The 9,393-nt window shown below is 42.6% G+C and overlaps 1 long non-coding RNA gene across 1 annotated transcript; it reads right to left on the reverse strand.

The window, feature by feature from the left end:
• Positions 1–4,417: 4,417 nt before the first annotated feature.
• Positions 4,418–7,229, reverse strand: LOC121202121 (uncharacterized). The gene is made up of 3 exons (XR_005897449.2): positions 5,982–7,229; positions 5,580–5,633; positions 4,418–5,391 (listed from the first exon to the last, which is right to left on the reverse strand). It is a non-coding gene; the product is annotated as an uncharacterized LOC121202121 (long non-coding RNA).
• Positions 7,230–9,393: the final 2,164 nt, after the last annotated feature.

Here is a 9,393-nt window from a genome sequence, read left to right on the forward strand (position 1 = left end):
GCTGGCCAAGCTGACATCCATCATGAGCAGTTCCTCTCATCCACAGCTACAGACTGTGGGAGCTCTGAGCCGCTTCTCCAGTGGAAGACTGTTCCTACACCCACGGTGTAGGAAGGAGCGGTACCGCAGGTCCGTCATCCCCACCGCTGTTACACTGTTCAATGGAACGGTCTGACTAACTCAACTTTTTTTGCCCAGTTTTTTGGTCCCTTTATCCCGGACACTATACAGTAAGTACTGTACTGTATGTGTGAGTTGTGAATCAGTAACAGGATCTTTACATCCTACACAAATTCTGCACAAATTCAAGTACAATAGCACATGCCTGAGCTTTAAATATGTAAATATGTCTTATGTTATAATCCTGCAGCTGCTACAGCAATTTCCCTAATCAATCAATCAATCAATCAATCAATCAATCAATCAATCAATCAATCAATCAATCAATCAATCAATCAATCTATCTATCTATCTATCTATCTATCTATCTATCTATCTATCTATCTATCTATCTATCTATCTATCTATCTATCTATCTATCTATCTATCTATCTATCTATCTAATATTAATATCTTCATATTATGCTACATTAAAATGTCTCCCTCCCTCAATTGGCTCCCTCACCCAAAATTCACACAGAAAAATAAAATGAAAGCGGGGGAAGGGGGTGCAACCTTTCTCTGACATCCAGTTCCTGTACTCATGCAGTACATACTGGACCATATACAGTGCGTCCAGATGTCCAGGCACCATTTTTTTATCATTTTGTCTTATTCATTAAAGTATTAATGTCAGAGAAGCAAGAGTCGGTGGAATCTGCAGGCTAAGAATGTATCCAGGCGGGCACAAATACAAGCGACCTACCACCGTGTTTGAAGTTATGATTTATGGATCGGCCAGTGCCATACTTTGTTCTATTCAAAGCGCCGATGGCTGATAAGGCCCAGCACAATGACCAGATTAGAGGCTCGATTGGAGACGTCCCCGGGACGTGTAGTGTTTTAAATCTCCCGACTGCCTGTAATTCTGCTCCCTCTACCCCAACCCTGTAACAACAGACCCTTGATAATGTTATTGCTCATGGTTCATGACCAGGAAAGATAAGAGAAATAGGTTTCTTTAAGCCCTGCACAAGCTTAACCTATGACTCTACTTATAGCAAGCTCCAAAGACCCAGACAACCCTGTTAGCTTTAGTTTTCCACAATACCTCTATACAGTATGTGTTCCATTTTAATACCTATACTATATTGTGTGTTATGTTTGTAGGGGTGATAGAAAAACAGACTTATGCAAATTTATATTTACAAGTTGTAGGGATCCACTCAAAATGTAACCAATAGCGAGCGTCACCCAAGCTGAGCCTCATGTCAAATGTGCAACTCCAACATTTTTGACTTTGCAAATAATCATTTTATTTATTTCATTCTACACGGCTAAAAGAGTGTTAAAGAGAAACCCGACCTGCTAATGCATCGCCAAAAATAACATCAGCTTCAGAACGACACAGACCCACAGCTGCAGGGATCTGTGCATTAAAGGCTTTTTTTGCTGAGAGTCCAGACAGCATCACAAATTAAAAAGTCAACATTCAGAGCACCTTTCACCTTTTCCTCCAATACAACCCGTGTACTAGCATTTACACCAGCACGGTAAGTATATAATCACCCACAGGATAGTTTATGGATGGTGAGAGAACAGGAGGGATGGAGGATCTGTGAGCACTTGGAACTTAGAACTTGGAACCTCTCATCACAGATGTTTAATTGAATTCAGCCCAAGCACCTCAAGCAGGACAAAGCATAAATTGTAGTATTCCAGAAACATCCTGCCCTATAGCAGCTCATCACTCCCATTAAACCCACACACAAAGACTTGTTTAAATTCTGCACACACTGTTTCCACATTCTCAGGAACACTAAAACCAGAGCTTCGACCGTAAACATGCAGATGTATTTTTTACCCAGCGACGGGGTGCTGGAGCCCATCCCATCACACAGAGACAGGCCAGCAGTCACATTCACACCTATGGACAACTTAAAGTCACACAGACAAGGGAGGAACAAGCACACTCCACACACAAACCAAACCCAGGTCATTCTTTGGGGGAGCAAAGCTATACTCCTCATAAAAACACTACTAATTGCTGTATTTTGTTCCATAGCTCTTAATTTTACCAGATCCATGAAGGGAAACTATTCTATGTGCTATTAAAAAGAAAGAATGTGAAGAGTTCCTCTTAGAACTACTCATGACAAATTGTGACAAATGAGAAATTTCCATCTACTCCACACAAGCAGAAAAAAATGATTAGAGCCTTCATTTAAAGGGGCCTCTGAAAATGGGTGGAACAATTGATAATGCTAATGCAGTCTTTGAACCTGTGAGTGAGTTGCAGGCTGAAGGTTAAATATGATCAGTGAAATTGAAGCTGACAAAGCTACATTACAATCCATCTTGGGATATTAAACTTTTCAAATTTTCTGAATTAAGCACTAATAAGGCTGCTGAGATGAATGTGAGATGGATGGTCTTGGTTAACAATGACAAAACAGATCTGATGAGAGTAAATAGCATTGGAGTTGACATATGATATTGTTGAGGGGCTGAATTATTTTGCACCCTCTGAGATTTAGACTATTGCTCTGAAAAGTGTGTCAAAGTATAGATTCTGGGTAAATAAAACACAGATTTCCTTTTTATTTAGTACTGTATGATACTTTTGATGAACTGTTCTCTTGGTAACATCGTTGAAATGATGCTTTGAAAAATAAAACTACAGAAGAAAACCAACAAACCTTTAGAGAAATCCATTGGTTGTTGAGGTCAACACAATTAAAGCTTAGAAACCGTAACATATTTATCGTCGGCGTGTTTTAAGTAAAACTGATGTATAAAAGCACCTCACTGTTTCCTCACTCATCCTCTGAGCTGCTTAATCCTCACTGGGTCTATGCCGGGACGAATGCTCGCTTTCATTAAGGCGACGGAGTCCAATATCAACTTTTCAAACAACAAGTTCATCAGAGTGTGTGTATTTCTTGGTCTCTGCGTGTGCTGCATGTTGGGGGAATAGACGTTTATGAAGGGGATCTTGACGATTTATTCCAGACAGCTGCATCGTTGACAGGCCATCATTAGCAGAGTGATTCCTCAGGTTGTTTCATTCCCCGGTGGCCAAGACAAACTGCACGAGATCTTAATTGCTGGTATGAATAAAAGTTCATTTTCCGAGGTGTGGTGTCATTATAAATGCAGTATAAAAGATTACTAGGAAGATGAAAATGTCAAGTACTGTACTCTCATACTACTGCAATAAAGATCCTAATAAACCTGAGATGGGCCAGAGGGTTATTCAGGGACAATACAGAAGATAAATGCTGTTTATCTCCAATTACAGTGCATTCTTATGAATGTGTGAGGGTGTGAAAAAGACGAGAGAAGAGGCAGATATGGAGCGACAAACAGAGACAAAGAACCCTGGAGAGAACACTCTTTGTGTTGTGCACCTAATCTTTTTTTTGTGATCGTCCAGAGGAAAAAAAAACTGTTTGACGACAGATAAATAAGAGGTTGTCTGTGCTTTGAATGGTGGTAAAGTCAGAAAGTGGCAGAGAAAAGCATGGTGAATGGAGCTGGAGCCTGAAGACGGCTGTGTGGTATAAGGGCTACCTATTATTAGTGTGGTCAAGGGACTGTGGAAGAGGACGTATTAGGACGGGTCTCTGGGGATGGGCACTGGGAGTCCAAGGGGCCTTAGTGTAACACAGCATGGGAATAATGATGAGCGATCCACTATATCCCTCATATCCACTTCACTAAATAGCTCTTTTCCTCAGCGAGGCTTTTACTGCACAGTTCCTGTTTCTGGGGACAAGCGGTGAACGTTATTCTGCAGTGACACCGCGCTGTCCGACGCGGGACGCTCCAGCACGTCCGTGTGGGTCTCCTCCCAGCGCCAGGTTGATCAGCACAGGAAATGTATGTGCTGCACATCTGCTGCCAAGGCCAGAGCGTGTTTAATCTGGATAAACCTACACAAGTCCACACGCAGCTGCTGCTTATAACCCTCACAGGAAACACACAGCATCCATCCATTTTTAAACATTTCCGTACTTGGGATCATAATTATGAAATACAGTAATAATTTAATCGTTGCTGCGTCTGGTCATTTGCATACACAATCCACAGTGTCAGTCAAACCGGCAGGTTGTGTGCTGAGGTCACTGACTCTGACCTTTCGGAAGGATATTTCCTCAAAGCATTACTGTAAAATGTCAAACTTTGACCTTTGACCCCTGATCACCCACACATAATCGTTTCATCTTTCAGAACAAGTGGACATGGGAAATTCTCTCAAGGTCAGCGTGAACAGATGGAAACAACGCACTTTTATAAATATTACACTGTCAGCAAAATAATCATTTATTGTATATTTGCATTTTGAGATAAATCCTCACCTCACTGTAACAATGGTTTATTTAAAATTCAAACATGGCTGCTGATACTACAGACCAGTGTTAACTATAATCCACCCCACGGATCCAAGCTTACATCAGTGAGGCTGTCACAAAATACATATTTCTTAAGTAGTGAAAAGGCAAACGTGGCTGAAGGCGAACGCGTTCTACAGGACTTGTGGACAAATGATCGCTGCCGTTCACAAAAGCCGCTTTCCATCTGCAGCCGCGCGGCGCACGCGGGCGCATACGTGCAGTCGCAGGGAGCCCACGTCCACCGCTAATCTGAGCCGACAGCGGTATTCAGGAGACAAGCGTGTGCGCAGTAACAATAACAAAAGTTGACGCGTGTGCTTCTGTTCCCAGCATATTTTGCTTACAGTACGGCGAGTGCCTTCCAGTTTGGACTAAATGGTGCCATCTCCCCATATAGCAATCAAGTCAGGCATTTGGCATTTGGCATCCTTTCCGTTGCTGGGCCTCATTGTCCTTCATGCCAGTCAGTTTCCCGCTAGGAATAATAAGGTGAGCCTCATCTCATGCCAACCCTGGCTCAGCAAAGATACAGAAATTAAGACAGTTTTCTCAGGTGAACGATTTCACCTTCATTTGTTGTCTGACTAATTGTGATCCCGGCAGTTAAGTATTAATGCACACTAAATGTTCCTAATTGTGTGTTTCTACTCTAAGAGAAAATGCTAATGTTGCATCCAGGCAAACCAGATTAGTAACTACTGTGAAATGTCACCTCTCGCTACATTAGTATAGTCTGTCTGTCTGTCTGTCTACAATTTACAGTCCCAAGTTCAAATGACCCAGTAGATGTGTAGAGCATCTATTACATAACAAAGACGGTACAGAGCAGGGTCCTCAAGCTGGAGTTTCTTCATTGACTTCATTGACGGATGCAGGAAATCTTCCTCCACAACTCCTACACACACACACACACACACACACACACACACACACACACACACACACACACACACACACACACATACTTTAGCATAGAGTAAGAGGCCCAATGTTTGAGGAAGGCGTTAGTACAGTAAATGATGGTAATTCATGCTCACTGGCTGCACTGATGTGGGGCGGATATTATAGCCCGCGCCGACTTACTGTGAAGGGATATGAATGTAAGGATGAAGTCAGGAGATTGTCCCCCAGAGGAAGCTGTAAAAAAAACACAAGCAAAACACAAAAGTGAAAACAATCTTGCAAATGATCATTTAGGGTAAAATAAACCCATTTTATTTTTTGCTGCATGCGAACAGAAAGAACAACAGCCTGTATTAACAGAGACATATGAAGTGCTGGATTACTCAATTATTCATTAGCAAATATTCAGGTGCATCACAGCACAGCGCATGCATTTGCTTTGCAAAGCAAGACGTGTGAGAGAGGCCTGCAGCAAAGTGCAACTGCATTGACCTGTTCAACATAAAAGATCCAGCAGCGGTCACAGGTGCAGTACGACTTTCCCACGCTAAAACACACATATACACAATACAAACTTTTTACTTGTATTTTTTTAGTTTGATGCTTCATTTTATTTCTGTTGTCTTGGCGGATTCTCTGCATCAGTCCTTGATTCGAGCGGGTGGCTGACCTTGGGTAGTTTGGAAACAGCCAGTGTGATGTTCACATAAAAATCCTGAGGGCTCGCCTCTGAAATATTAATGGCAAACATGTCAGAACTCGCACTGTGGAGATTTGTGTGCGATAGACAAATGAGCAGATTTGCCTGACATTGCATCATAGATATGACATTTTTTTGATATTATCAAATGAGTAAAGAGACTGACGTGATGAGGGCGAGGCGACGTGATTGGAATGTCGATTCTCTCGCCAACAAAAAAAAACTACCTTTGAGCATGTGTATTAAGAAACTGTGATATTTCTACTGTGATATTTCCGCCTTCTTAAACGCTCAACATGTGTTTCCCATGACTGAAGCTACGACTTCATGCTGGCGACATTTTTTGTGTCCTACATCATTATTCACAGTGAAGTGCGCTCAGGTAATAGAGTGGTCCAAATCTTCCTCTCACCACCCCCCCTCCCCTTGCACCCCCAAAATTCCCAGCTCAGGAGGCCTTGAGCCGTGATTGATGACAAATCGCTCCGAACTGCTTTGGAGAACTTTCCATTTCGCGATGAGGAAATTGGTCTTTTCTCCTCTGCATACTCCATCTTGGGCCAAACGGGGCAGCGCTGCCCACTCCGCCGCTGAGCCCGAGAATGAAATGATGATTAATATTGGCCTACATCAGCATTCAATTACAACACCCCCTTTGACTTTGATGCTATAGACAGCTCGCAGACTGAAACAGATATGTTTTGATTTTTGATGGTTAACTATGACAACAGAGCCGTGCAGATGAAGTGGGATAATTTGATCATTTATCAGTCTGTCACCTATTGACGCGTTGCAGAATGTCATGCTTTAATGGCTCTTGAGAGTTCCTTGTATCTCAGCAAATTTTCCTGGTAGCTAAGACATGAGCACCTGTCCCTTGAATACTGATAGACATTAATGCCTGTGGCCTTGCACCAAGTCGTGTATGTATTCCCAGACTGCAGTATGTGAGACTACAGTGTGCGTACGTATGTTCCAGCAACATCACATAGTTACAGGATGAAACAAACTAGATGTATGGACAGTAAAGACGTCTTAACTGAAATTAAATCTAAATCTTAAAAACAAGTCATTTTTTAGAATAGAACAAAACCAAGAATAGAATAGAACAAAATCAAAGAATACTGGTCTTCTTCCCCTGTTTTCACCTGAAACTGCCCAGAACCAGTGCGCCTCTTCTTATGTGCTGATGCATTCAGGGTCAAGTTGGTACCGTGGAAAGCCCAGAGGTCTCATTCAGTGACATTATTCCTGACGGCAGTGACATGCTTCAATATGAACGGATCTAAAAGAGAGAGAGAGAGAGAGAGAGAGAGAGAGAGAGAGAGAGAGAGAATATTAAGCTCTGCCTTTTCAGCAGACATCTTTGTTTTGTTTATCGTTTATGTTGTTGAGGTAAAAACACCCACAAATTTATATTTGTATTTTATATTTTATTTATATTTCATTTTATTTTTTGGAGGAAAACTCAAACAACTAAAAGACGCTTATTTAAAAAACGCAGCACTTCCTGGTGCGGCTCTGACCTTGAAGGAGCCACACCACCACACAGCAGGCCTGTTTGATCGTTCTCAACTGAAGCAAAAGCTTGCAATTGTTTTCCAGAAGCCCTTGGGGAGACCCAGATGTTCCTCCCTGAAGATATATGGAGGCCCAGAGCTAGTTTTATATGATATGAGATATATTTCACCAGTCAATCGATGGGGTACAACCCATCTGGGAAGCTGGGCCTGCTCTCTGCTTGTCTGCGGTGCCTGCCTCCTCCTCTTTCTTGTACGTTTCCAGGGAATAGCCATGATGAGAGCACTGAAAGGGGGAATTTGTCAATGTATCAAATATGTTGAGAGGCATCTGAGAGTGAAGTGCAATTACACAGACGCAGAGAGGGGGGAAACATGGCTGAGAAGTTGCAGTGGGAGAGAACAGAGCGAGGAACTTTTCATTCTTTCTGGCACAGTAGACATTATTTCTATTTTATGTAATTTATTCACCCTTCATTTGTTTTGCTTATGCAGTATTCAAACCACCAGGTGTTATTTATATCAGTGAAATTGATAATTGTGCTGGCTCCTCATTAGATGCATTTCCAAATGTTCTCTTCAAAGCACGTGTAACGTATACATCTATCTATTCCATACTCATCATTCAGGTACAATGTGTCATTCCCGACAGTTAGAGGTCACTTTACGTCTCCTGGCTTTCAAGCGGCCTCTTTGTCGCCTCCTAACCTCACGCCGCCAACCTGCTTGTGAGCTTTAAGCTGTTTTCGAGTTTGTCAAAGTCACTGAGTTAAAAAGGGGGCCTGAGATATGAAAACATCTCAGACCCGGCGTGTGACAGTTTGTTTTGAAACATGTATAGTACTTACCAGGAACATCCAATGGGAAGTGACACTTGCCTGCAGCGCACTCCGGGCGCTCCACGCGGTCCGCATCAATCCAAAAAAACACAGCCACTCTCCGGAGATTACTGGCAGGAGCGGCAACGGAGGCAAACAAATAGAGCAGAGAGACGATGTCCTTGAAACGAGTCACGTCTCCTTTGATCATTATTGCTGTGCAGACGCGCTCATTCTTTGAGCCGCGTGTTCAAAGATTTTTTGACTAATTGTTACAGTGCACAGCATCAGGTATGATTTGACCCCAATTTACCTGGGTTGTACGTTAGGGTTTGTGTGTGTGTGTGTAATAAGAAATACACATGCTAACAATGCATGCCATCAGATAAGCACCGTGGGTTGATGCCACCACCATGATTGTGTTTGTGAGGGTTTCTCAGGCCAAGAGGTGTGTCTACAGTTACAGGAGGTGACCAGATGATGCTCTGTAACGTCCTATGGGGTCGCCCACTTCTGCAAGGAGGCGCCTCATACGCCACAATGAGATGCACAGGGAGGTTAATGGTCTAAAGTGAAGTAATAACCCAGGGCTGTCAGTACGTAACGCCTACAGCAACGTTTCAGGACATTAGGGCGGAAGTCTTTAAAGGATAATTGACTGGGTCAGCAACAAACAGGACTTACCCACAGGAGACAGACGCTGACTGAGAAACCACAGATACAGAGACAAACATCCTTTTATTTTTTTCACTTTTTCCCATAATTGTTTGTGGAACAAGCTCAATGTTTTTATTTCTGTCTGATTCTGTCATTTGTGGCTCACTTTGGCCACGCCCCCTTCGTCATTACTTCCTGGTTTTCCTCCGCAGCGTCTGATCATGGATAATCAGTTTCACCTGCGGACTGACTCGCATCCGAAAAAAAGACTCCTCTCCAGTATTACTGAATATTAGCCA

The sequence above is a fragment of the Betta splendens genome, chromosome 3 (assembly GCF_900634795.4).
Source record: "Betta splendens chromosome 3, fBetSpl5.4, whole genome shotgun sequence".
Classification (NCBI taxonomy): Eukaryota; Metazoa; Chordata; class Actinopteri; order Anabantiformes; family Osphronemidae; genus Betta; species Betta splendens.